We start from the raw sequence: 24,030 nt of genomic DNA, 5'->3' as shown, positions 1-24,030 counted from the left end.
CTGCATGTATTATTGTAGGGTATACCTTAAAATATAAAGCACCTTGAAGCTCCTGTTGTTGTGATTTGGTGCCATATAAATAAAATATAATTGAGGTTAAAAGAAATCTTCCTCTAAATTGTGTGGCTGTATCTATCCAAGTCTGTGTGTCTACTATATTGTCTACAGTCATGCTGCATGTTCATAATACAGTGAATGAAAATGTTTCATGAGTTCTGTGTGGACGTGGCAGCAGCAGTTTGTGTCTTTGTGTTTCTTAAAAGAAAAAAGAAAAATACAGAAACCTTCAGTTCTGTTCATAATAAACCTCCCAGCATTTGCACAGGCTGTATGTACGATCTGTCAGTGTCACGGTCCTGGGTCTCCTGACCCAGCGTTTTTAGTTCTTTGTGATTTTTCGTATTATTGTACTTGTGTGTGATTTATTCTATGGCTTCTAGTTTTGATCCCTTGCCCTTCATGTCTCCCTGTGTGCCCCTCTGTGTATCTGTGAGCCCTCGTCTCTCCTTATGTTTTATTCCATGCTTCCCCTGCCCATTATGTCTAAGTTCTCCCCGTGCTCTCTCTTCCCCCTGTGTGCCCTCTATGTATTTATGAGCCCTCGTCCCCTTTCGTGTTTATTCCGTGTCTCCCCTGCCTGTTACGTTGGTGTTCTACTCGTGCTCTCTCTCCTCCTGTACTTCCTGTTCCACCTCTCCCGTCAGTGTTCAGTTCACCCCCGCCCTGTCTCGTTATGATTATCAGTGTCACCTGTGTTCCCCGTGTGTTCCCACTTCCCTCGTTAACCCTCTGTGTATTTCTGTCTGCGTCTCCCTCTGTTCAGTGTGACGTCGTCCCTCATGCCGTGTGTGGATCTCCCTGTGTCTCTCTGTGAGTTCTTAGTTTGTGGTTTCCCAGTTCAGTTTGTATATTTGTTCTGCCAGCGAATAAAGCTGAGTTTTGAGTTCATTCCCTCGTGCCTGTGAGTCCTGCATTTTGGGTCCTACTCCTGCCTGCCGCACGGCGATTCATGACAGTACGACGTCACCAGTAATGGACCCAGCAACTCACAACCCCTCCGCTGAGCTCCGGGAGGATTTGATCTATACGGTGGAGTACCACTGTCAGGAGTGGGAGGCGCTGCCAGGAGACGAACACCGGGAGGTCGTAGCCGCCCGTCTACAGCGGATGGTGTCCGGACTCCCGTGGCTGTTCGGCGCGCTGCACCCCCACATCCGGGACTTCCTTGTTTCCACCGTAGGCGTCCGCCCGGAGCTGCCTCTCCAGTGTGAGGGGTCGGAGGACGTTCAGCCCGGTCCGCTGGAGGATTCGCGGCCCGGCTCATCTCCTCCCCCCTCTCGGCGAAAACGGCGCTCACGCCGCCGCCGCCCTAACGTTTCTGAGCAAACTCCGGTGGTGAGTGACACTAACTGTTTCTTCCATGCCACTTCCAAGTCGGACCAACTCGGACAATATTCTGCTCTCCAACATATATATATTTAGAAACCGTTTGTGTGAATGCTCCTGTGTCCGCAACGGATCCCTTTGTGCTCGGTATTACTGACTCTGCTAAACCTGGATCTTCCTGTGCTGTGACTGTTTTAGAGACTGCTACTCCTAACATGGACTGCTTAAGGCCTACAGAGTTGCCAGGAGTGACTCGCCATGAATCTCTGTTAGCCGCCCGGCCCGAAGCTCTGTTAGCCGCCCGGCCCGAAGCTCTGTTAGCCGCCCGGCCCGAAGCTCTGTTAGCCGCCCGGCCCGAAGCTCTGTTAGCCGCCCGGCCCAAAGCTCAGTCGCCACCTCCACCACATTCAGCCTCGCTTCCCATAGCACAGTCACATCCACAGCCTGACTTACTACAAACCTTATTTCAATCCTTAGCCCAGTCAATAGCTCAGTTGGCAGAGGAATCATCAGCCTTATCGACAGCTCAGTTAGCTCCCTCGCAGCCCTTCACAGCTCAGTTAGCTCCCTCGCAGCCCTTCACAGCTCAGTTAGCTCCCTCGCAGCCCTTCACGGCTCAGTTAGCTCCCTCGCAGCCCTTCACAGCTCAGTTAGCTCCCTCGCAGCCACCCTCAGTGCAGTCTCCAGTGTCCCCAGTGCAGTCTCCAGTGTCCCCAGTGCAGTCTCCAGTGTCCCCAGTGCAGTCTCCAGTGTCCCCAGTGCAGTCTCCAGTGCAGTCTCCAGTGCAGTCTCCAGTGCAGTCTCCAGTGCAGTCTCCAGTGCAGTCCCCAGTGCAGTCCCCAGTGCAGTCCCCAGTGCAGTCCCCTTTAGCACAGTCACCCACTCAACCACCAGCACCACAACCATCACTACCTCTAGTTCATTCCCCTGTGAAGTCATTAACTCCACCACCTACTCCACTCTCACCACCACCGTTACTACAGACATCAGTTCAGTCCCCTGTGCAGTCGTTTACTTCTCCACCGTTAGCAGCTCAGGTCCCCGTGTGTCCAGCAGCTCAGGTCCCCGTGTGTCCAGCAGCTCAGGTCCCCGTGTGTCCAGCAGCTCAGGTCCCCGTGTGTCCAGCAGCTCAGGTCCCCGTGTGTCCAGCAGCTCAGGTCCCCGTGTGTCCAGTAGCTCAGCTCCCACTCTCATCCGCATCTCCAGTAGCTCAGCTCGCACCTGAACCATTGGCCCAGTCCCCGATAGCAATACGGTCTTCTGTTCGGCTTAACATTCAGCCAGGGGTCCCAAACCTCTCTGGCTCTACATCAACTCCTGCTGGAAGCTCGGATGAGCTCATCCAGGACTCCGTGGCTCCCACGCCGCCATCTACCTCATCCGCTGGGGGTTCCAGTGAGCCCGGCCAGCACCTCCTCGTCTCCGCTGGAGGGTCCGAGGGGCCCGTTCAGCCTCCTGTCTCCGCTGGAGGGTCCGAGGGGCCCGTTCAGCCTCCTGTCTCCGCTGGAGGGTCCGAGGGGCCCGTTCAGCCTCCTGTCTCCGCTGGAGGGTCCGAGGGGCCCGTTCAGCCTCCTGTCTCCGCTGGAGGGTCCGAGGGGCCCGTTCAGCCTCACGCCGCATCAGCTGGAGGGCCCGAGGAGCCTGTCCAGCCGCCATCTGCGACCGCTTCGTCATCGCCTGGGCCGGCCTCTGCTTCTGCTCCGCCTGGTCCGGCCTCTGCTTCTGCTCCGCCTGGTCCGGCCTCCTCAGAGCCTTCGTCTGCTGCGGCCTCCTCAGAGCCTTCGTCTGCTGCGGCCTCCTCAGAGCCTTCGTCTGCTGCAGCCTCAGCCTGTGCTTCGCCTGGTCCCGCCTTGACTGGTCCTGTGCCCACCGGGCCTCGGCCAGTACGCCTGACACTGGAGTGCCGCCGCCGTCGCCTTCCGCACGGCCGGCCCCCGGACCGCCTTCGCCTGGGTGGCCGCCGTCGCCTTCCGCACGGCCGGCCCCCGGACCAGCGCTGTCATCGTCGCCGCCGCCTCCCGCACGGTCGGCCTCCTGAACTGCTCCGTCGTCTCCTTCACCGCCGCCGTTGCCTTGCGCACGGCCGGCCTCCTGAACTGTTTCCACGTCGCCGCCGTTGCCTTGCGCACGGCCGGCCTCCTGAACTGTTTCCACGTCGCCGCCGTTGCCTTGCGCACGGCCGGCCCCCTGAACTGCTTTGTGTTTGGGTTGTTTTCTTGGGCTCCGGTGTTTGCTGTGCTCTTTTGTTTTCTGTTCCGAGCCCTCCGTCCTGGGCCCCCGCCGCCCGCCCTGGGTTGTTTTCTGTTTGGTTTTGTTTTTCTGTGTTTGGGCTGTCTGGAGCCAGCCCTTGAGGGGGGGGTACTGTCACGGTCCTGGGTCTCCTGACCCAGCGTTTTTAGTTCTTTGTGATTTTTCGTATTATTGTACTTGTGTGTGATTTATTCTATGGCTTCTAGTTTTGATCCCTTGCCCTTCATGTCTCCCTGTGTGCCCCTCTGTGTATCTGTGAGCCCTCGTCTCTCCTTATGTTTTATTCCATGCTTCCCCTGCCCATTATGTCTAAGTTCTCCCCGTGCTCTCTCTTCCCCCTGTGTGCCCTCTATGTATTTATGAGCCCTCGTCCCCTTTCGTGTTTATTCCGTGTCTCCCCTGCCTGTTACGTTGGTGTTCTACTCGTGCTCTCTCTCCTCCTGTACTTCCTGTTCCACCTCTCCCGTCAGTGTTCAGTTCACCCCCGCCCTGTCTCGTTATGATTATCAGTGTCACCTGTGTTCCCCGTGTGTTCCCACTTCCCTCGTTAACCCTCTGTGTATTTCTGTCTGCGTCTCCCTCTGTTCAGTGTGACGTCGTCCCTCATGCCGTGTGTGGATCTCCCTGTGTCTCTCTGTGAGTTCTTAGTTTGTGGTTTCCCAGTTCAGTTTGTATATTTGTTCTGCCAGCGAATAAAGCTGAGTTTTGAGTTCATTCCCTCGTGCCTGTGAGTCCTGCATTTTGGGTCCTACTCCTGCCTGCCGCACGGCGATTCATGACAGTCAGCTTGAATCTACAAAGCTGGAGTTCCACACATGATGAGAGAAAAACGCAGCAGCAAACACTGTGATCTGTGCTGAGCAACGCCCTCTGCTCAGTAGTGATGTGCGGATCGATCCTGAAATATCAATTCCTCCGATACCAATCATTTATGTTCTAGAATCGATTCTCACATTAAAATATCGATATTTTAGTAATTTAGGGTAAATTTGTAGTTTATCATTAACAGGAACACAGTGGAAAGAAACTATAACATTCGGATTGTCTACATTCAAAGGAACTACTTCCTCTCCCGCCTTTCATAGTCATGTGCGAAATACAGCTGTATAAATGTCTCGCAGCTGCTGGCTTGCGCACTCACAACAATGGCTGAACGTAATTGGAGTGATGTGTGGACGTATTTTACCTCCACAAACAGCTGAGACGTGGTTTGCGATACATGTGGCAAAAAGTGAGGTGTTGTGGCCACACTTGCCAACCTTGAGACCTCAGAATTAGGGAGACATTCAAAAAGGCTGTTGGGGGGGGGTCGATAAATACATTTTACAGTGTTTATTTATCGGATAGAATACGTTAAATGTCACCGTTATTATTGGCCGGCCCAGAAACAGCGGGGGTGTCCAAATTCAGAGGCTGCTTCCACCTGAGGACCGGCCTTCGCGGTCTAAAGAAAGCCGGGTAGTACGTCACGAGCTCCCTAGGTGGAGTGAAACTCTGCCGTCTGCTCCTTGCTCTCTAAAATATAACCGGGCGCTGACGTAAACTCTCGACCGTCTCACACTTCTGTTTAATCATTTTCTGTTTGACATTTATTCAGCTGTGTGAAAACCCCGGAGGAACCCTCCCAAGGGATTAATAAAGTTACATTTAATTTAATCTAATCTAATAACTTTAATCTCAGCCAAACCGATTTACTCACGAACAAATAAAACACTGAAAAAGCCAAACAATAACATTTTTAAGTTCTCAAAGTGACTTGTATATCATGTTTAACCCAAGTAGCGAAAGACCGCGGGGGTTTGAAGATGATGTGTCGGCTCAGATATTTGGAGTTTACACAGCTACATTCTCACCTGAAAATATGTTAAAAGTTTTTTTGTGACCCAGAAAGAGAAATAAGAGTAATATTAAAATTATCTGGAAACTGGAATTGGCTGGGCTGAATTATGAATTCTGCAACATGGTTTTTCAACTTTGTTGTCCGGGTGGAAAATCTGGAGAAATTCGGGAGAATGGTGGCTCCGGGAGATTTTCGGGAGGGGCACTGAAATTCGGGATTCTCCCGGAAAAATCGGGAGGGTTGGCATGTATGGTTGTGGCAACATCACTAACCTTGTCAAACACCTCAGAGTAAATCATATCACAGAATATGACGAGTGTATGTTGAGGCAAACTGAAGAGAAGGACAGGGACAGGTGCTGCTAGGGCGAGACAGACGTCTCTCACGGAGTCCTTTAGTGCTGCAGGCAGGCAACGTGCTCAAATAGCACAACTTCAGTTTTTTTATTTCTATGTGATGAACTCTGCATTATTAAGTCATAAGAACAAGAAATCTGATGTCCTGTAATCATTATGACGCTATAACTTGAGATCCAATAAATAAAATACATTTTTGTACAAAGTATTGGTATCGGATCAGTATCGTCGATACCACCCTGAATATTACTTGGTATCGGATCTGAAAGGAAATCAGTGGTATTGCACATCACTACTGCTGAGCAAACAGTGGAACTACAAAAGGTGGTAAATGAAAAGCAGCTCAAAGCACGGCTTTAAAGAGACTCACTGAAACACACAACAGTGTCCACATCTGCACTTTATAACAACATAAAGCATCATTATAGGAATAAAACTTTATTTATAAAGCGTACACAACAAAGAGAAGGACACCAGGAACAAAACAAGCCAATCAATGGAACGACACTGTCACGATTTGCGAAGGCAGATCGTGTGGAGATGAGAGAATGAGGACCCAAACGCAGACACAGATACAGGGGAAGGTTTTAACTGAAGGCGAGCCTTTATTTATGGCTGTACGAAAAGTCTACAACACAATAAGCGAAGGGGAACTGAAAAACACTAACAAAACCTGAACTGGTAGAAGCTATCCAAAAGGAACGTAAAAAACAATGCAAAAGCTGTAAGTCGGGAACGAGGAAGCTGAGACATGAGAACACAGATGAACAGAAGATCCAATGATGGGAAGCACACACAATAAATACACAGAGAGGAACGATGGAAATTCACAACAGGAAGGAGACGCAGCTGAACTTTGTTAGACCTGACGACACAAAGAGGAAGAAAACCTCAAAACACTGAATGTGGGGCACTCTAAAGTAAAACAGGAAACAACACGAACATAGAAACCAGGAACACTAGACAATGAACACAAGGTAGACACACAGACAAAATCTAGGGGCTGGAAAATCACAAAAGTATTAAAGGATAACCAAGGAGTTAGAAATACAAAAGACAAAACCACGAAAAAACACAAAATCCACTCAGACACACAGGGCTTACACTAACAGAGCACACAGCTGGAAAAGCTTTACAAGCTGACTATGAGTTCACACTAGATAAAGCTGCCTAAGGAAAGAAAGCTGGTTTGGATCAATGAAGCTGCAAAATATAAACAGTTCAAACTGTTCTGTGAAAAGAAATCAGATAAAACTGATATGATGTAACCTTGATACCAGCATGTTCACTGTTGTGCAACTCAGTCGAGTTTATTTCAAAGAAAAAGTGCAACGAGGAAGAGATTTGGTCACACACACCCTGTCTGTCTGATACAATAAGTTCAACACAGCCAGGCTTTCTTTATGTTAACTCTGGCTTTCTGCTTCAGGATCAAGCTCCAACTACCCTAATCAGAGACATTAGAATAGGTGATAGAGAAAATAGAAAACAGAGCTAGCTAATCTTATGGTCTGATCACCACAAGCACAAAAATAAATACTTGAAGTCAAACTCAGATACTTGCTCTGGACCCAGTTATGGGTGCAGCATTAGTTACCAGGGTGATAGAGCCAGGTAAACAGAGAGCTGCCTTCATGTTCAGGGACCACAGTACTGCCACAATGACACTCTGGTGTTTCGAGTTATTTTGAGTATTACTTAATATAACAGATATTTCCTGGTTGGTTCCTTTATGATTATATTCTCAGTGTAATTTATACGTTTTCTTAGTTTTGCTGCCATCTGTGATCTGCTTTCTGTTGTGGTAAGTTATAGTTCCTATTTAATTCATTGAGTTTAAGTTTGACCTGCCTCCCCTGTGTTCCCCCAGAAGTTTCTGTCTCCATATAGGCTTTCCCTTTCATTGTTACTTCCTGTTTTCTTTTGATAGTCTTTTTTGAAGGAAGCCAAGATTAAGAAACTACAACTTTACATTGGAATGTGCAGACTCCACCCTTTCATAATCAGTGCATAGGTAGGAGCCAAAAAGGGTGTAGTTTGTGGGTGTGATCACCCGTGTGTACACCTGTGAGCATGGACGCGCTTGTTTTTAAAAGGTTCCTTCATGTAATGATCTGCTAGAGGGTGTGGGGGGCCACAGCCCCATCCTCCAGGGCATGAAGCAGGTATGGAGGAGATCAAGACTCCAGACATCCAGAGGCCCCCAGAACACAAGAGACCAAGGAAGAACAACAGAGGGGCAGCTGCGCCACTGTCCCAGAAACAGCTGAGGAGAGTCCCGGATGAGGGCTCACTCAGCAGCCGCGGAGCAGAAGCCAGGGGGGGTTACAGTGACGTGCCCGTGAGCTCCGCCGGCAACCAGCTGCGCCAGAGTGACCGAGCCCCAGGCTGAGAGGCCGAGAGGCCGAGGGCACCCCACCCCTGAAGTGGCCCAAGCGAGCCCCAGGATCCAGGCCCCGACAAGCAGCCACCAAGGAGTGAGCCGGTGTGTACCCAGACGCCCATCCCCGGACACAAAGAACCACCAACGCACCAATGTCTGATGGCGTCTGGCACTGGCAGGGGAAGTGGTGGGGGGAGATAGGTCTCCAAACCTTGGAGGGCCTGAGATGTCCCCAGAGAGGTGGCGTCTGATACCCGACCTGACATATAGACACAGACATACAGGCACACACAGATACAAACATCCATTCCCACCCTCATGCTCTCATATGCACTTACTCCACACTCAACCGACGTGGAGACAGACATAAAGAGACGCTGTACACACAATCACACTCCCCAAGCGTACTCTAAGAACCGGGTCTAGGTACCCTTGCCCCTGGAGGGGGGAACTGCACCCAGACCCAGGTGGTGTTACCCTTTTCCCTGCGGTGGGGAGAGGCAGACCGCCCCGACTCCGCAGCAGCAGGGAGGCCCCACACTCCAGACCGCAGTCGGACGGCCAACTCCTCCCCCCCGCTCCAGCAGGCCGCAGAGAACGGGGGTGAGAGAAGACTCCAAACCTCCCTCCACCCGCTCATTGTAGTGTTGATGCATGTGTGTTCTAAGGTGCATTTAAAACCCAGGAGGGCATGGAGCTACGTGCCAGAGAGCAGCAGGTAAGCGCATGGTCCCTCCTGCTAGCCCTCAATGTCTACGTGTATTTAAAATTGAGAGGTGGGCAATGACGCCAGGGGTGAGGTGTACACCCTGATGGTCTTTTGGAGTCCGTGTAGCGTGCCCACCCCCAAGATCCTATATGCATGTGTAATGAGAGTATGAGTGATGTGAATGTCTAAGTTGTGGGATAAAATTGAGGCACAAGAAGCCAGAAGGGGACAGGGGGGGGGGGGGGGGGGGTAGCCTCCTCTGCACCCTGGTGACATATCCCTACTCCAAGGCCCTGCATGTGTGGGTGGTTGTGGTGGAGCGGGAAGAGGGAGGCAGCTGGAGATGGGGAGGGAAGGAAGGGAGGGGCAAGTGACCCCTCCCTGGGCCAGCTCCCCCGCTGACCGCAGTACGCACCCCCATACTCCACAAGCCACCAGGGAAAGGGGGCCCAGGCCCATCTGGACCGGGGCCAGTACAGCAGCGCCGCCTGCCCCCACAGAGCCCGGGACACCCCACCCGACCCCACCACAGAGAAAACTGCACCCACTCATCTTCGAGACTACACGAGACAATAGATGCCCAGGCTAACATCTTCCTCCACCTCTCCTGTATCTCCCCCTCCTGCAGAGTGAGTTCCTAAAGAGAGGAGAGCTCCTGCAAGATGTAACAACCTCCCCCACCAGTCAAAGAGCCCCTCAGGGGGCTCGATGCACTGGCGGCACCCTGCGCCAGGGCCGGGCCCCCATACACCCACCCGCCCACAACCCCGGCAACATACCAACTGGGACCAAACCCCCCTAGGCCCAGCAAGGGCCCCAGCCCAGAGACGGAGCACCCCCACAACTCCACGCCCGTCCCGGACCCACCCCGGGGCAGCCAGGCTACCAGGTCAGCAACCCACGTCCATCAGCACAGACCCTCCCCTAGCCCCGCTGCACGCAGCCACGAGGAAACCATCACCTAAGAGCCAACAGAGCCCTTAATAGGCCATGACCGCTACCTCGGGTTGAGCCCTCCAAAGAAGATGCTCCTGGGGAACCCCCAATGCCCTAAGCCTGTCCCTACCCCCACACCAATCGCAACAGCGAAGGTGGGACCAAACTATGCCCCCCCCACCCCCACTAGGTGATGGAGCTGATCAACGGAGCCCAGAGCAATTGATCTGTAGTGGTGGCAGAGGCTGTATCGAGACTAATGTAATCTAATAGATAATTTCTATATTGGTTAGAATTAAGATTATTTTTATTTTTCCAGTTCATGAGGACTGTTTTCTTGGCTATGCATAGAGCAGTGAAGACCATATGGGCTATATTCTTTTCTGAAGTGACATTATCTAAGCTGCCCAACAAACACACTAAGGGGGAAGTTGGAATGTTACATTTCAGACACTTTGATAAGTCTTCACATATCTCGCGCCAAAACTTCTGAACTGGTGGACAGAACCAAAGAGCGTGGATATAATTGTCCGGTGAATTGGTTTGGCAGTGTGAGCAGTTGTTGGTAGACGTGAAGCCCATCTTGAACATCCGATGACCTGTATAGTGCGCTCTATGTAGTATTTTGTATTGAATTAATTGAAGACTGGGATTTCTGATTAGATGAAAGGTTTTTAAGCAAATCTGAGACCAGAAGTTTAGGTCTAAGTTAACTGATAAATCCGCTTCCCATTTTGCAATAGGAAGTGATATTGATTGATCTGTTTTAGAAAGCATTCTCTATATTTTGGATAGTAATTTGGGGGTTTTAAGAGTAAGAAATTGACCCACACTTGGTGGTGTTTGTAGTTCAACTTGACCTGGTTTAAATTTCTTTTTTACTATGGATTTAATTTGTTGATATTCTAAAAATCTTTTCTTGTTGATCCCATATTGTGTAACTAGTCTGTCAAATGGAATAAATTCTGTTCCTTCTAATATTTGTTCTAAGTATTTGATTCCTTTACCACTCCAATCTGAAAAGTTTATCATATTATTGTTTTGTAATATGTCAGGGTTGTTCCAGATAGGTGATAATCATGGGATTAATGAAGACTCTGTCAATTTTAGAAACTCCCACCATGCTGTCAGAGAAGAGCTGATGTTGGCACATTTGAAGCATTCATGTCGTTGGATGTTTGAGCTGATAAATGGTAGGTCTGAGATCTCTGGATTATTGCAAAGTGCTTGTTCTACATCTAGCCAAGGTTCATCTAAGAGGGTATGTTTTAGCCATCCTGAGATAAACTGAAGCCTGTTGGCTAAGAAGTAGTGCTGAAAGTTAGGCAGTTCTAGTCCTCCTTTATCCTTGGTCTTTTGTAGTGTTTTTAAGCTTATACGTGGGGGTTTATCTTTCCAAAGGAATTTGGACATACATGAATCTAGAGATCTGAACCAATCTTGTGGTGGTTTAGTTGGGATCATTGAGAATAAATAATTAATTTTTGGTAATACCATCATTTTTATAGCGGCAACCCTTCCCATGAGTGATATGGGCAGACATTTCCACCTAGCCAGATCACCTTCTACTTTCTTTAAAAGTGGGATATGGTTTAATTTAGTCAGATCTGCAAGCTTGGGAGAAACATTAATACCTAAATATTTTATATCTCCAGATTGCAGTGGTGTAGAAGAAGAATTATGGAAGGAACAATTAATCGGTAGGACTGTAGATTTTGACCAGTTAATTGGGTAATCTGATATTCTTGCAAAAGAGTTTATCAATGCAATGACCCCAGAGATATTGGTTTGTTAGTTTTGGAGAAAAAGTAACACATCATCCACATAAAAGCTGATTTTATGTTCCACGTTCTTGCATTTTATGCCCTTAATTACTGAATTCTGTCTAATTGCTGCTGCTAGTGGTTCAATAAAAATTGCAAACAGTGAAGGGGAGAGTGGGCATCCCTGCCTGGTGCCCCTCACGAGACAGAAGCTGGAGGATGTCTGGTCATTTGTTCTGACACAAGCTGTTGGGGAATTATATAATATTTTTAACCAGTTAATGAAAGAGGATCCAAAACCAAATTTGTGTAAAGTTGCAAATAGAAATTTCCAGTTAACTCTGTCAAATGCTTTTTCTGCATCTAAAGAAAATATTGTAGTTTCTAGGTTTTTACTGTATGAGTAGTCTATCAAATTAAGTAATCTACGTGTATTTGTTGATGAGTGTCTACCTTTTATGAAACCAGTTTGGTCAGGATGAATTAAGAGGGGGGTTATTTTCTCTAGTCTCTTTGAGAGAGCTTTGCAGATTATTTTAAGGTCTACATTTATAAGGGATATTGGACGATAGCTTGAGGGATATACAGGGTCTTTGCCTGGTTTTAGCAGGAGACTAATGTTGGCAGAATTCATATTTGGTGGTAGTCTGCCATTTTCCTCGATTTCCTGCAACATTCCGTGGAATACTGGTGCCAGAATTGTCCAGAATTCTTAGTAAAATTCTGCAGGAAAGCCGTCTGGACCTGGAGCCTTATTATTGGGCATGCTTATCAGGGCTTCCTGGAGTTCGCCTGGTGTCAGTGGTGAATACAGTGCCATTGCTTGAGTGTCTAATAATTTTGGAAGAGTTATGTTGTCCAAAAACTGATCAATTTCCTTTTTAGATGGTTTATTTGTGGTGAATACAACGTTTTATAGAAATCCCTGAAAATGTTGTTTATTTGTTTCGGGTCATATACTGTGTTCCCAGATAAATTGTCACGGTCTGCAGAGACAGGCCGTGCGGTGGTGTGTGTAATGAACCCAGGAGCGTACACAAGTGAGTAGACGGGAGTGAACTTAACAGAAAGCGAGCCTTTATTAGGGCTGAAGACAACGTGGACAACCAAAGCAGAGATAGCGTGACTAGACTATAACTACACTGGGAAAACTAATACTGTGACAAACTAAGAAAACTCAGAGACGAAGATGATCACTGAAAAGACTGACCGTGAAAACATGGGGGTGAGAACACAGACGACGCGACACAGACTGCATGAAACACCGAGACTAAATACACATGAGGGATGATTAGGGGAAGTGGCCACACATGGGGGCACAGCTGACACACATGAACCTAACGACAGGACAGGAGAAGTGAAACTGAATACACTTGACATTGAATACAGACTTTCAAAGTAACACAGGAAACATGGAGATTAGACATGATCTGAACTAAACATAACCATGCAGACATGACTCATGACAGGAAGACGCACGAACCAGGGAGACGGAGTACAGGGGAAGATGACAGAAGCGACAGCATGAACTTAACACAAGACACACAGACATAAACACATGAAGGGCAAGGGAGGCTCAATACAAGGGTAATATAATTACAAATGAGCTGGAATAACTTAATGAACCTAACAAACAATAAACATCAAAATAGACTAAACACAAAACACTGGGTCGCACGACCCAGGACCATGACATAAATCTTGAACAACAAGTAGGCCTGCAGAGCGAGAGCGAAGTGCTCTAATAGGGTGATATGGTACTACAAGGTCATTAAGATAAGATGTGGCCTGATTATTTAAGACCTTGTATGTGAGGAGCAGGATTTTGAATTCAATTCTGGACTTAACAGGAAGCCAATGAAGGGAAGCCAAAACAGGAGAAATCTGCTCTCTCTTTCTAGTCCCTGTCAGGACTCTTGCTGCAGCATTTTGGATTAGCTGAAGGCTTTTCAGTGAGTTTTTTGGACATCCTGATAATAATGAATCACAGTCGTCCAGCCTGGAAGTAATAAATGCATGAACTAGTTTTTCAGTGTCACTCTGAGACAGGATATTTCTAATTTTAGAGATGTTGCACAAATGGAAGAAAGCAGTCTTACATATTTGTTTAATATGAGCGTTGAAGGACATGTCCTGGTCAAAAATGACTCCAAGGTTCCTCACAGCGTTACTGGAGGCCAAGGTAATGCCATCCAGAGTAAGAATCTGGTTAGATACCATATTTCTAAGCTTTTCAGGGCCGAGTACAATAACCTCAGTTTGATCTGAATTAAGAAGCAGAAAGTTAGCGGCCATCCAGGTCTTTATGTCTTTAAGACATTCCTGCAGTTTAACTCATTGGTGTGTGTTATCTGGCTTCATGGACAGATAGAGCTGGGTGTCATCAGCATAGCAGTGAAAATGTATGCTATGTCTTCTAATGATGCTGCCTAAGGGAAGCATGTATAATGTAAACAGAATTGGTCCTAGCACTGAACCCTGTGGAACTCCATAATTAACCTCAGTGTGTGAAGAGGACTCTCCATTTACATGCACAAACTGGAGTCTATTAGATAGATATGATACAAACCACTGCAGCGCAGTACCTGTAACACCTACAGCATGTTCTAATCGCTCTAATAGGATATTATGGTCGACAGTATCGAATGCTGCACTAAGGTCTAGCAGGACAAGCACAGAGATGAGTCCACTGTCAGAGGCCATAAGAAGATCATTTGTAACCTTCACTAAAGCTGTTTCTGTGCTGTGCTGAGCTCTGAAACCTGACTGAAACTCTTCAAATAAACCATTCCTCTGCAGATGATCTGTTAGCTGTTTGACAACTACTCTTTCAAGGATGTTTGATATGAAAGGAAGGTTGGAGATTGGCCTATAATTAGCTAAGACTGCTGGGTCTAGAGATGCTTTTTGAGTAAAGGTTTAACTACAGCCAGCTTGAAGGCCTGTGGTACATAGCTGATTATTAGAGATAGGTTGATCATATTTAAGATAGAAGAATTAATTAATGGCAGGACTTCTTTGAGCAGTTTTGTAGGAATGGGGTCTAAAAGACACGTTGATGGTTTGGAGGAAGTAATTATTGAAGTTAACTCAGAAAGATCAATTGGAGAAAAAGAGTCTAACTTAACATCAATGGTACTAAGAGTAGCTGTAGATAATATTACATCTGTGGGATGATTATTGGTAATTTTTTCTCTAATGATAAAAATTTTATTTGTGAAGAAGTTCATGAAGTCATTACTAGTTAACGTTAAAGGGATGGTTGGCTCAAAAGAGCTCTGATTTTTTGTCAGCCTGGCTACAGTGCTGAAGAGAAACCTGGGGTTGTTCTTATTTTCTTCAATCAGTGATGAATAGTAAGATGTTCTGGCTTTGCGGAGGGCTTTCTTATAAAGCAGCAAACTATTTCTCCAGGCTAAATGATGATTCTCTAGATTTGTGACACGCCATTTCCTCTCCAGATTACGAGTCATCTGCTTTAGGCTACGTGTTTGAGAATTATACCACGGAGTCAGGTACTTCTGATTAGAGACCTTAGTTTTCACGGGAGCTACAGCATCCAGAGTCGTACGTAGTGAGGAGGTGAAATTATTAACAAGATAATCTACCTCTGTTGGGGTAGCGTTCAGATAGCTGCTCTGCTCTGTGTTGGTACAGGGCATTGAAGATGATAACAGTGGGTGGACTATATTCTTAAACTTAGTTACAGCACTTTCAGAAAGACATCTAATTTGATAAAGTCTACTCTCCACCGCTGTGTAATCAATTATTGTAAATGTAAATGTTATCAGGAAATGATCAGACAGCAGAGGGTTTTCAGGAAATACTGTTAAATGTTCAGTTTCTATGCCATATGATAAAACAAGATCTAGAGTGTGATTAAAGTGGTGGGTGGGTTCTTTTACATTTTGAGAGAAACTAATTGAGTCTAATAACAGATTAAATGATGAAATGACTGGCTTCAGGACCAAAATTAATAAGTCAGCATTGGACAAACTGATATATTCTCTCACAAAATTGATCGCTCTGGACTGTAGACTAGCGGTGGGCGGATCAATCCAAATATTGATTCTATCGATACCAAGTCGGTATTGGTTCAATACAAGCCTGGTGAGATCTATTCTTTACTTTCAGTTCCGCTCTTGTTTGCAATGCTGTGCTTGCGGCAAAGAGAAAAGAGCCAGGTCGCCAGACTCGGCGCTTGTGTTTAGGTGTTGCGCTGTCAGGTCACGTGACTTAGACGCTTTGAGGGTTGTTAAGTTGTTTACATATTATATTTTCAGTAGTTGTTTTTGTTGTTGAGAGTTTTTATTGTAATTTTTGTAATATAGTTTCTCAACAGTACTTGTTTGTTATAATTTGTTTACTGATTTGATAACTTTAAACCACCACGGCAGACCCGATGATAATCACGCGGTTGCTGTAACAGAATCAGAATCAGAATACTTTATTGATCCCTGGGGTAAATTATTTTTTGTTACAGTGCTCCATTAAATGGTAAATGGCCTGCATTTGTATAGCGCTTTTCTAGTCCATAGGACCCCAAAGCGCTTTACACACCCAGTCACACACACTGGTGATGGCAAGCTACATTGTAGCCACAGCTGCCCTGGGGCGCACTGACAGAGGCGAGGCTGCCGGACACATGCGCCACCGGGCCCTCTGACCACCACCAGTAGGCAAACATGGGGTTAGTATCTTGCCCAAGGATATTTGGCATGCAGCCACGGTGCAGCCTGGGATTGAACCACCGACCTTCTGATTAGTGGCTGACCTGCTCTGCCACCTGAGCTACAGCCATTATAAACCAACATTAAGACAAGACAGACAATACGCTAACTAAGAATAGTACAATATATACATATATGTACATACATACATACATACATAAGTCACTCATAAATAAATATTTGGAAAAGAAACATGTGTAGTTGTAGCAGCAAACAGTGTGTTAAGTGGATGCGTTGTACAGGGAGATGGCCACAGGCAGGAATGATTTCCTGTGTCGTTCAGTGGTGCTTTTCGGTAATCTCAGTCTCTCACTGAACGTGCTCCTGTGACTGACCAACATGTCATGGAGTGGGTGGGAGGTGTTATCCAACATTGTCTTTATCTTGGACAGCATCCGCCTCTACAACACCACCTTGAGGGAGTCCAGCTCCATCCCCACAACATTGCTGGCCTTACGGATTAGTTTATTGAGTCTGTTGGCATCTGCTACCCTCAGCATGCAACAGCATAGAGGATGGCACTGGCCACAACAGACTCGTAGAAAATCCTCAGCATTTTCTGGCAGATGTTGAAGGACCTCAGTCGCCTCAAAAAATAGAGACGACTCTGGCCCTTCCTGTAAAGTGCTGTGGTGTTTTTAGCCCAGTCCAGTTTATTGTCAATGTGTACTCCAAGGTATTTATAGTCCTCCACAATGTCAACACTGACCCCCTGGATTGAAACAGGGGTCAAGTGTTTCCTGGTCTTCCTGAAGTCCACGATCAGTTCCTTGGTCTTTGCCACGTTGAGCTGCAGATGATTCTGCTCACACCACATGACAAAGGAGTCGACCACAGCCCGGTACTCTGTCTCATCATCCCTGCTGATGCATCCAACCACCGCAGACTCATCAGAAAACTTCTGAAGATGGCAGGTCTCTGTGCAGTGGCTGAAGTCTGTGGTGTAGAGGGTGAAGAGGAAGGGGGAGAGGACAGTCCCCTGTGGTGCCCCTGTGTTGCTGATCACCTTGTCAGACACACACTGTGGGAGACGTACATATTGTGGTCTTCCTGTCAGGTAATCAACAATCCAGGACACCAGAGAAGCATCCACCTGCATCGCTGCTAACTTATCACCCAGGAGGGTCGGCCTGATGGTGTTGAAAGCACTGGAAAAGTCAAAAAACATGACCCTCACAGTGCTCGCCGGCTGGTCCAGATGGGTGTAGACACGATTGAGCAGGTAGATGATGGCGTCCTCAGTTCCGAGACGAGGCTGATAAGCGAACTGAAGGGGATCCAGGTGTGGTCTTACTATGGGTCGCAGCTGGTCCAGGATGAGCCTTTCCAGGGTCTTCATGATGTGGGAGGTCAGTGCCACGGGCCTGTAATCCTGGGGGCCACTGGGACGTGGCGTCTTTGGTACAGGGACGAGGCATGATGTCTTCCACATCACCGGGACCCTCTGCAGACTCAGACTCAGCATAAACAGTTTATGAAAGACTCCACACAGCTGGGGGGCACAGGTCTTGAGGACGAGGGGACTCACTCCGTCTGGTCCAGCAGACTTGCCTGAGTGAAGTCTCCTCATTTGCATCTCAACCTGGTATTGAGTGAAGGTGATGGGTGGGGGAGGGGTGTCAGGAATCTCACAGGAGGCAACATGTGAAGAGAGAGGCTGGCACAGTGGTGTGGCTCTGGATTCCAGGCTGACTGCAGGTGAGGTTGTGGGGGTGGGAGCAGACACTGTGGTGTCGAATCTATTGAAAAACAGATTCAACTCATTGGCTCTATTCTCACCTCCCTCAGCTCCCCTGCTGTTGGTTGGCCTGAATCCAGTGATGGTCTTCATGCCCCTCCACACCTCTCTCACGCTGTTCTGCTGGAGTTTCCACTCCAGCTTCCTCCTGTAATTGTCCTTAGCCTCTCTGATCTTGTCCTTTAGTAACACCTGGATCTTCCTCACCTCCTCTTTGTTGCCCCCTCTGAAAGCCCTCTTCTTGTTGTTGAGGAGGGCTTTGATGTCCTTAGTCACCCACGGCTTGTTATTTGGGTAACAATGAACAGTCTGAGCTGGAACAATGGAGTCGGTGCAGAAAGTTATGTAGCCTGTGATACACTCAGTAAGCCCATTGATGTCCTCGGCGTGAGGCTCACAGAGTGTTTCCCAGTTGGTCACCTCGAAACAGCCCTGTAGTTCTGCTAAGGCCTCCTCTGACCACCTCCTAACAGTCCTGGTGGTCACAGGTTCCCTCCTCACAGTTGGCACATAGCGGGGGGTGAGGTGAATCAGGTTATGATCTGACCTACCAAGTGGGGGGAGGGAGGAGGAGCTGTATGCATCCTTGACGTTAGCATACAGTAAGTCTAAAATTTTCTCTCCCCTGGTGGGACAGTCCACATATTGTCTGAATGTTGGTGTATTGTCCAGTGATACATGGTTGAAGTCACCCGAGATCACAATAAAGGCACTCGGGTGCTGAGTCTGTAACCGAGCTATGGCAGAGTGGGTAGTGTCACATGCAGCTGTGGGGTTAGCAGAGGGGGGAACATAAACAGCCACCAAGATGACGTGAGAGAATTCCCTGGGTAAGTAATACGGCCTGAGTCCAACAGCACACAGTTCAGTGTCCGGGCAACAAATCCTTTCTTTGATTGTTATGTTGGCAGGGTTACACCACCGGTTGTTAACTAAAACAGCAAGCCCACCTCCTTTCCACTTACCGCTAGCGATGCTGTCCCTGTCTGCCCGAACAGTGTGGAAGCCTTCCACGGAAGCATTCTCATCAGGAATGTCCTGGTGCATCCATGATTCGGTGAAACACATCAGGCTACACTCTCGGTATTCCCTCTGACTCCGTACCAGTGCTGAGAGCTCGTCCATTTTATTTGCCAACGATCGCACATTTCCCATCACGATAGACGGCAGACACGGTTTATACCTCCTCCTCGCTTCGAGCCTCCGCTGTCTCACCGTCTCCTTTTTTCTTCTCTTCTGTCCTTGACCTCTGCATCTGCAAAACTCTCTCAATCCACATGATTGAGTAAGAGATAATAAGCGGATGAAAATACAAGTCAAAAAAAAAAAGAATACGTAAGAAAAAAAGAGCTACACTAAGAGAAAAGCAGGAGCGACTGTAACACGCTGCACGCTGGTTGGCCCATGCGCACTATATAATAGTAACAGTACATTAAACGGCTGCAGCTCTCCTGCTGCCAACTGTGCACATCACCACCAACAAAAACAACACAAGCAGAGCACAGGTTTCAAGCTGGAGAGGCGTGATTGTAGATGCCGTGCAGGCATAGCTGGACTGCCCATCATGCATAACGGGCATTTGCCCAGTGGGCCGATGGTGATTTTTCGTTTTTATGGGCCGATGATTTTTTTTTTGTAATGGCATGAACAATGAAAGGTGGTGGATTGTCCAGATGCTGGCCGATGTGTAAAAATAACTCAGTTGTTTGGTGGTGGCTATGGCGGAGCTTCCACTGAGGCCAGCAGGTGGATGAGAGAAATGGGAGGCAGGAGGAGCAGAGACCCGAGGAGGCCGCCGGTCCGAGTGTCAGGTGAACTGAACTTCAGGTAAGAAGTTATGAGCTGCAGTCTATCTGGATCAGATATAAACCAAGTTTAGTTTATTTTCGTTGTGCTGACTTTTTACAGTCAGTTACAATAACTCGTACTGCGTACTAGCTAGCATGACAGAGTTTCTATACAGCTGGGTGGTGCTATGATGTTACTGATAGTGAACTTTATTTTATTCATAAGGTTAGTTAGTAGAGTTGCTGTAAAAAACGTAATCTTCCCGCATTCAGAGAAAATATTACGCGTTTCGTATTGAGCTGAGAAGGAGCACAGTTTGTCCCGGACTGCTGTTGTACGACACTACGTTGCCTGGCGGAAGGATCGGGGTTCAAGAGTGGTATGTTGGTCACATGTCCATCCGCCAGGCCACGTAGTGCCGTACAAAGTAGCGCGAAAAACAAACTTCAAAGTAGCACTATGCGTTCAGCTGGAGGCGTGGATGATGAGCGGCGATAAACGTGCAAAAAGCAAGTTATGCTCAACTCCACCATTGGATTCTGACAGCGTGGAAAAGTGTGAAAACATCCACGATCACCAACGGATTTCGAAGGGCTGGACTGCTGCATGATGGAGAGGACACCGCCATTGCCCTTCAGAGGGTGTTCGACTCTGACACTGACAACGAGGATTTGTTTGGTTTTGTAAGTGACAACGAAGGAGAGAAGCGGAGAGTGGATGATGAAGCCACCCTGAGCCTGTTCGTATCCGACACTGGAGGAGAGGACTTTGGTGGTTTTAGTGCACAGGAAGACGAGGAAGATGGTGAATGACTGACTTTTCTTCTTGTTAAAGCCGTGTCACTGCACCTGAGCCTAAAAGGTAGTCCAATCTATTTTTCTGGTGTGCTGTAGGTTATTGTTATGTACTACATTTGTTACTCATTTATGAAGCACAGTACATGTTTCGTACTTGTAATTACCGCTACTTGTGCATATACCTAAAAAGTTATGCAAATATGTACCCATAACTTGTTTTTCAAAATATTAATAAAAGTGATGTGTCTCCAAACAGCCATCGCTTTCCTGACAATTCGATTTGTGCATATTCTCTTACATATGATAAGTCAACATTGAAACACCTGCGGCTTTTAGTCAGGTGCGGCTAATGTATGTACAAAACAGGATTTTCCCCTAATATTCAGGTGCGCTCTGTAGTCCGGGAAATACGGTAATTTCTAGTATCAGCTGATGTTTGCTGGAGCCACAGCTGTAAAGCTGCTGGTCATGATGTGGGTTTGGATATGTGGTGAGAGGGAAACATGAAGATGAAACCAGGAGATGTCCTTACTGAACCATCAGAGCTGTGATGGAGAAACAGGTTTACCTTTTAGGTGACATGAATGAGTTGAAGTTATGAACTGTTTCTGAGAGACAAATAACACCAGCATCCTTTTCTAATTTCATAAAATGTTATTTAGCTGCATTCCTACAAGAGGGAGAAAATCTTTCATCAATATTTCAACAGCTGCAGTAACTCTTTAAAATACAAGACAGAGTCAGCTGGATTCTACTTTTAACAGTTTACTGGCATTTAAAATTCTGCTTTGCTTTGTTAGTTGAGAATTGTAATTATTATTATTAGTAGCAGTTGTAGTATTTCAATCAAAACTGAAGAATAAAGGATGCAAAATTCAGTATACACCAAATAACTTCTTCTGGCTGTAGTGGACGCATCTTAATGAAAAAAATGAGTATATATGTAAAAAAAAAAAATTCCTCTTAACCATTTTGTGGATCTCATGTCTTAAAGGTGTCACACTGTGGGATGCTAAAACTCTGCAGGAGAAGTCAGTGGAGAAAAATCAGCACAGCAGTGAGTTTGAAATCAGTGCGTCGGATTCCACTAAAACAAAATCCTCTCTGCTGGATGTTAATGCTTCACTAAAGGCCAGTTTCCTGGGTGGACTCATTGAAGTTGGAGGATCAGCCAAGTATCTGAATGATAACAAGAAATCTCACCATCAGAGTCGAGTCACACTTCAGTACAAAGCTACCACCAAATTCAAACAGCTGATGTTGACTCCTGATGAAACCAAGAACACCCAACAAGCAGAACATGTGAAGAATTTGGCGACACATGTAGTCACAGGAATCCTTTATGGAGCAAATGCTTTCTTTGTGTTTGACAGTGAGAAGTTAGATGATAGCAACATTCAAGCCATCGAGGGCAGCATGCAAGCAGTGATAAAGAAGATCCCCTCATTTAATGTTGACGGGAAAGTTGACATCAAGCTGAGTGATGAAGAAAAAGCTGTGACTGATAAATTCAATACTGATAATGCAGCAGACTGTGACAGCACTGAGCAGCTCCTTCAGTGGGAGACTGCGGCACCCACGGTGTGGGACGGAGAGATTTCGCAGGTCTTTCCTCCCCACTGCTGTCAGACTCCATAATAAAGACTTTAACTGATCAAGCACACACATCCATACATATGCAATAATACTAAGTGCAATAATCCTTTCTGTCATCGTTGTATTTTTACTCAGTTGTATATAGTATTTGTATTTGTATTCTATTTTTATCTTATTGTATATTTATTTTATTTTATTCTACTGTATATAGTATTTTATTTTATTCTATTCTGTACAGTTGTGTACTGTATTTATTCTTATTGTATTCTAATTTTTGCCTCATAACTTTTGCACTGTCCACTTCCTGCTGTGACAAAACAAATTTCCCACGTGTGGGACTAATAAAGGTTATCTTATCTTATCTTATCTTATTCACCTGCAAGTTCTATGGAGACTTCATCCTTGAAAGCAACCCTGGAACATTTGAAGATGCAGTGAAGACATACATCCAACTTCCAAAACTACTGGGAGAAAACAGAGAAAACTGTGTTCCACTGAAGGTCACACTGATGCCTCTGAAGAAATTACATCCAAAAGCTGCTTACATGATAAGCAATGGATTTATTAGTAAGGCTGAAGATACCTTACAGGAGCTTCATAACCTTGACATAAGATGCAATGATCTGCTGGAGGACAGAGTGGTGAGAAGCTTTCCACAGATACAAGAAAAGTTGAGCAGATTCAAGAAGCTCTGTCAGTATTTCAGATCTTCAATCCAGAAAACAATGGCTGAGAAACTTCCCTCCATCAGGGCAGGTGAGGAAGATAAGCAGGAATTAGTGAAAGTGTTTGATGACAGAGACAAGTCACCGTTCAGTCAGGAGAAATTAACCAAGTGGATCAAGGATGAAGACAGAGAAGTCACCATCATCAGGTACTTTGTAGACATGATGGAGGGAACAAAGATCATCTCAGATCAGTCTGAGCTGGACAGAGAGGTGTTTAAACCAGGAGTAGAGGAAGTTCTCTGCTTTGTTTTCACCTCCCTGAAATCCATTGACCCATATCTGCAGAACATGTCTGACTACTTGGAGAAAAAGAAACTGGAAGGTACTAATGGTAACACTCCACCTACCCAGGACCAATGGTACTTCTCAGATGAAGTGATAAAGCAGATGACAGAAAAGGCTTAAGCGGTGAAGAACTGCAGCAGACTGTTTATAACAGCCATTCAAAATGACCAATACAAAGGAGGAAGTATCTACCACTACAGGAACACAAACCTGGTCACTGATGATTTCTCAGGACCTGATGTCACTGATGTGGAAAAGGTGACGAACAGGAGAGATCTGATGTGTTGTAAGTACTAACAAAATAACACTCTTATATCTTAAAATTATCTGAACTGTTTAAAGTGAAATTATTCCCATTGATCCATCCATCCATCCATCTTCTTCTGCTTATCTGGGGCCGGGTCGTGGGGACAGCAGCCCAAGCAGAGAAGCCCAGACCTCCCTCCCCCCAGTCACCTCCTCCAGCTTGTCCAGGGGAACACCAAGGCATTCACAGGCCAGCTGAGAGATATACAGTGGGGCAAAAAAGTATTTAGTCAGCCACCGATTGTGCAAGTTCCCCCACTTAAAATGATGACAGAGGTCAGTAATTTGCACCAGAGGTACACTTCAACTGTGAGAGACAGAATGTGAAAAAAAAATCCATGAATCCACATGGTAGGATTTGTAAAGAATTTATTCGTAAATCAGGGTGGAAAATAAGTATTTGGTCAATAACAAAAATACAACTCAATACTTTGCAACA

The 24,030-nt window shown here is 46.6% G+C and overlaps 1 pseudogene; it reads left to right on the top strand.

The window, feature by feature from the left end:
* Nucleotides 1–1,032: 1,032 nt before the first annotated feature.
* On the top strand, nucleotides 1,033–23,405 carry LOC146627477 (neoverrucotoxin subunit alpha pseudogene; annotated as a pseudogene).
* The last annotated feature ends 625 nt before the right edge of the window (nucleotides 23,406–24,030 follow it).

Source organism: Diplotaxodon limnothrissa, linkage group LG8 (genome assembly GCF_057381915.1).
Source record: "Diplotaxodon limnothrissa isolate DT_005_m linkage group LG8, D_limnothrissa_male_GT1.1, whole genome shotgun sequence".
NCBI lineage: Eukaryota > Metazoa > Chordata > Actinopteri > Cichliformes > Cichlidae > Diplotaxodon > Diplotaxodon limnothrissa.
The sequence above is the reverse complement of the archived record's forward strand: the minus strand, read 5'-3'. Positions and strand labels throughout refer to the sequence as shown.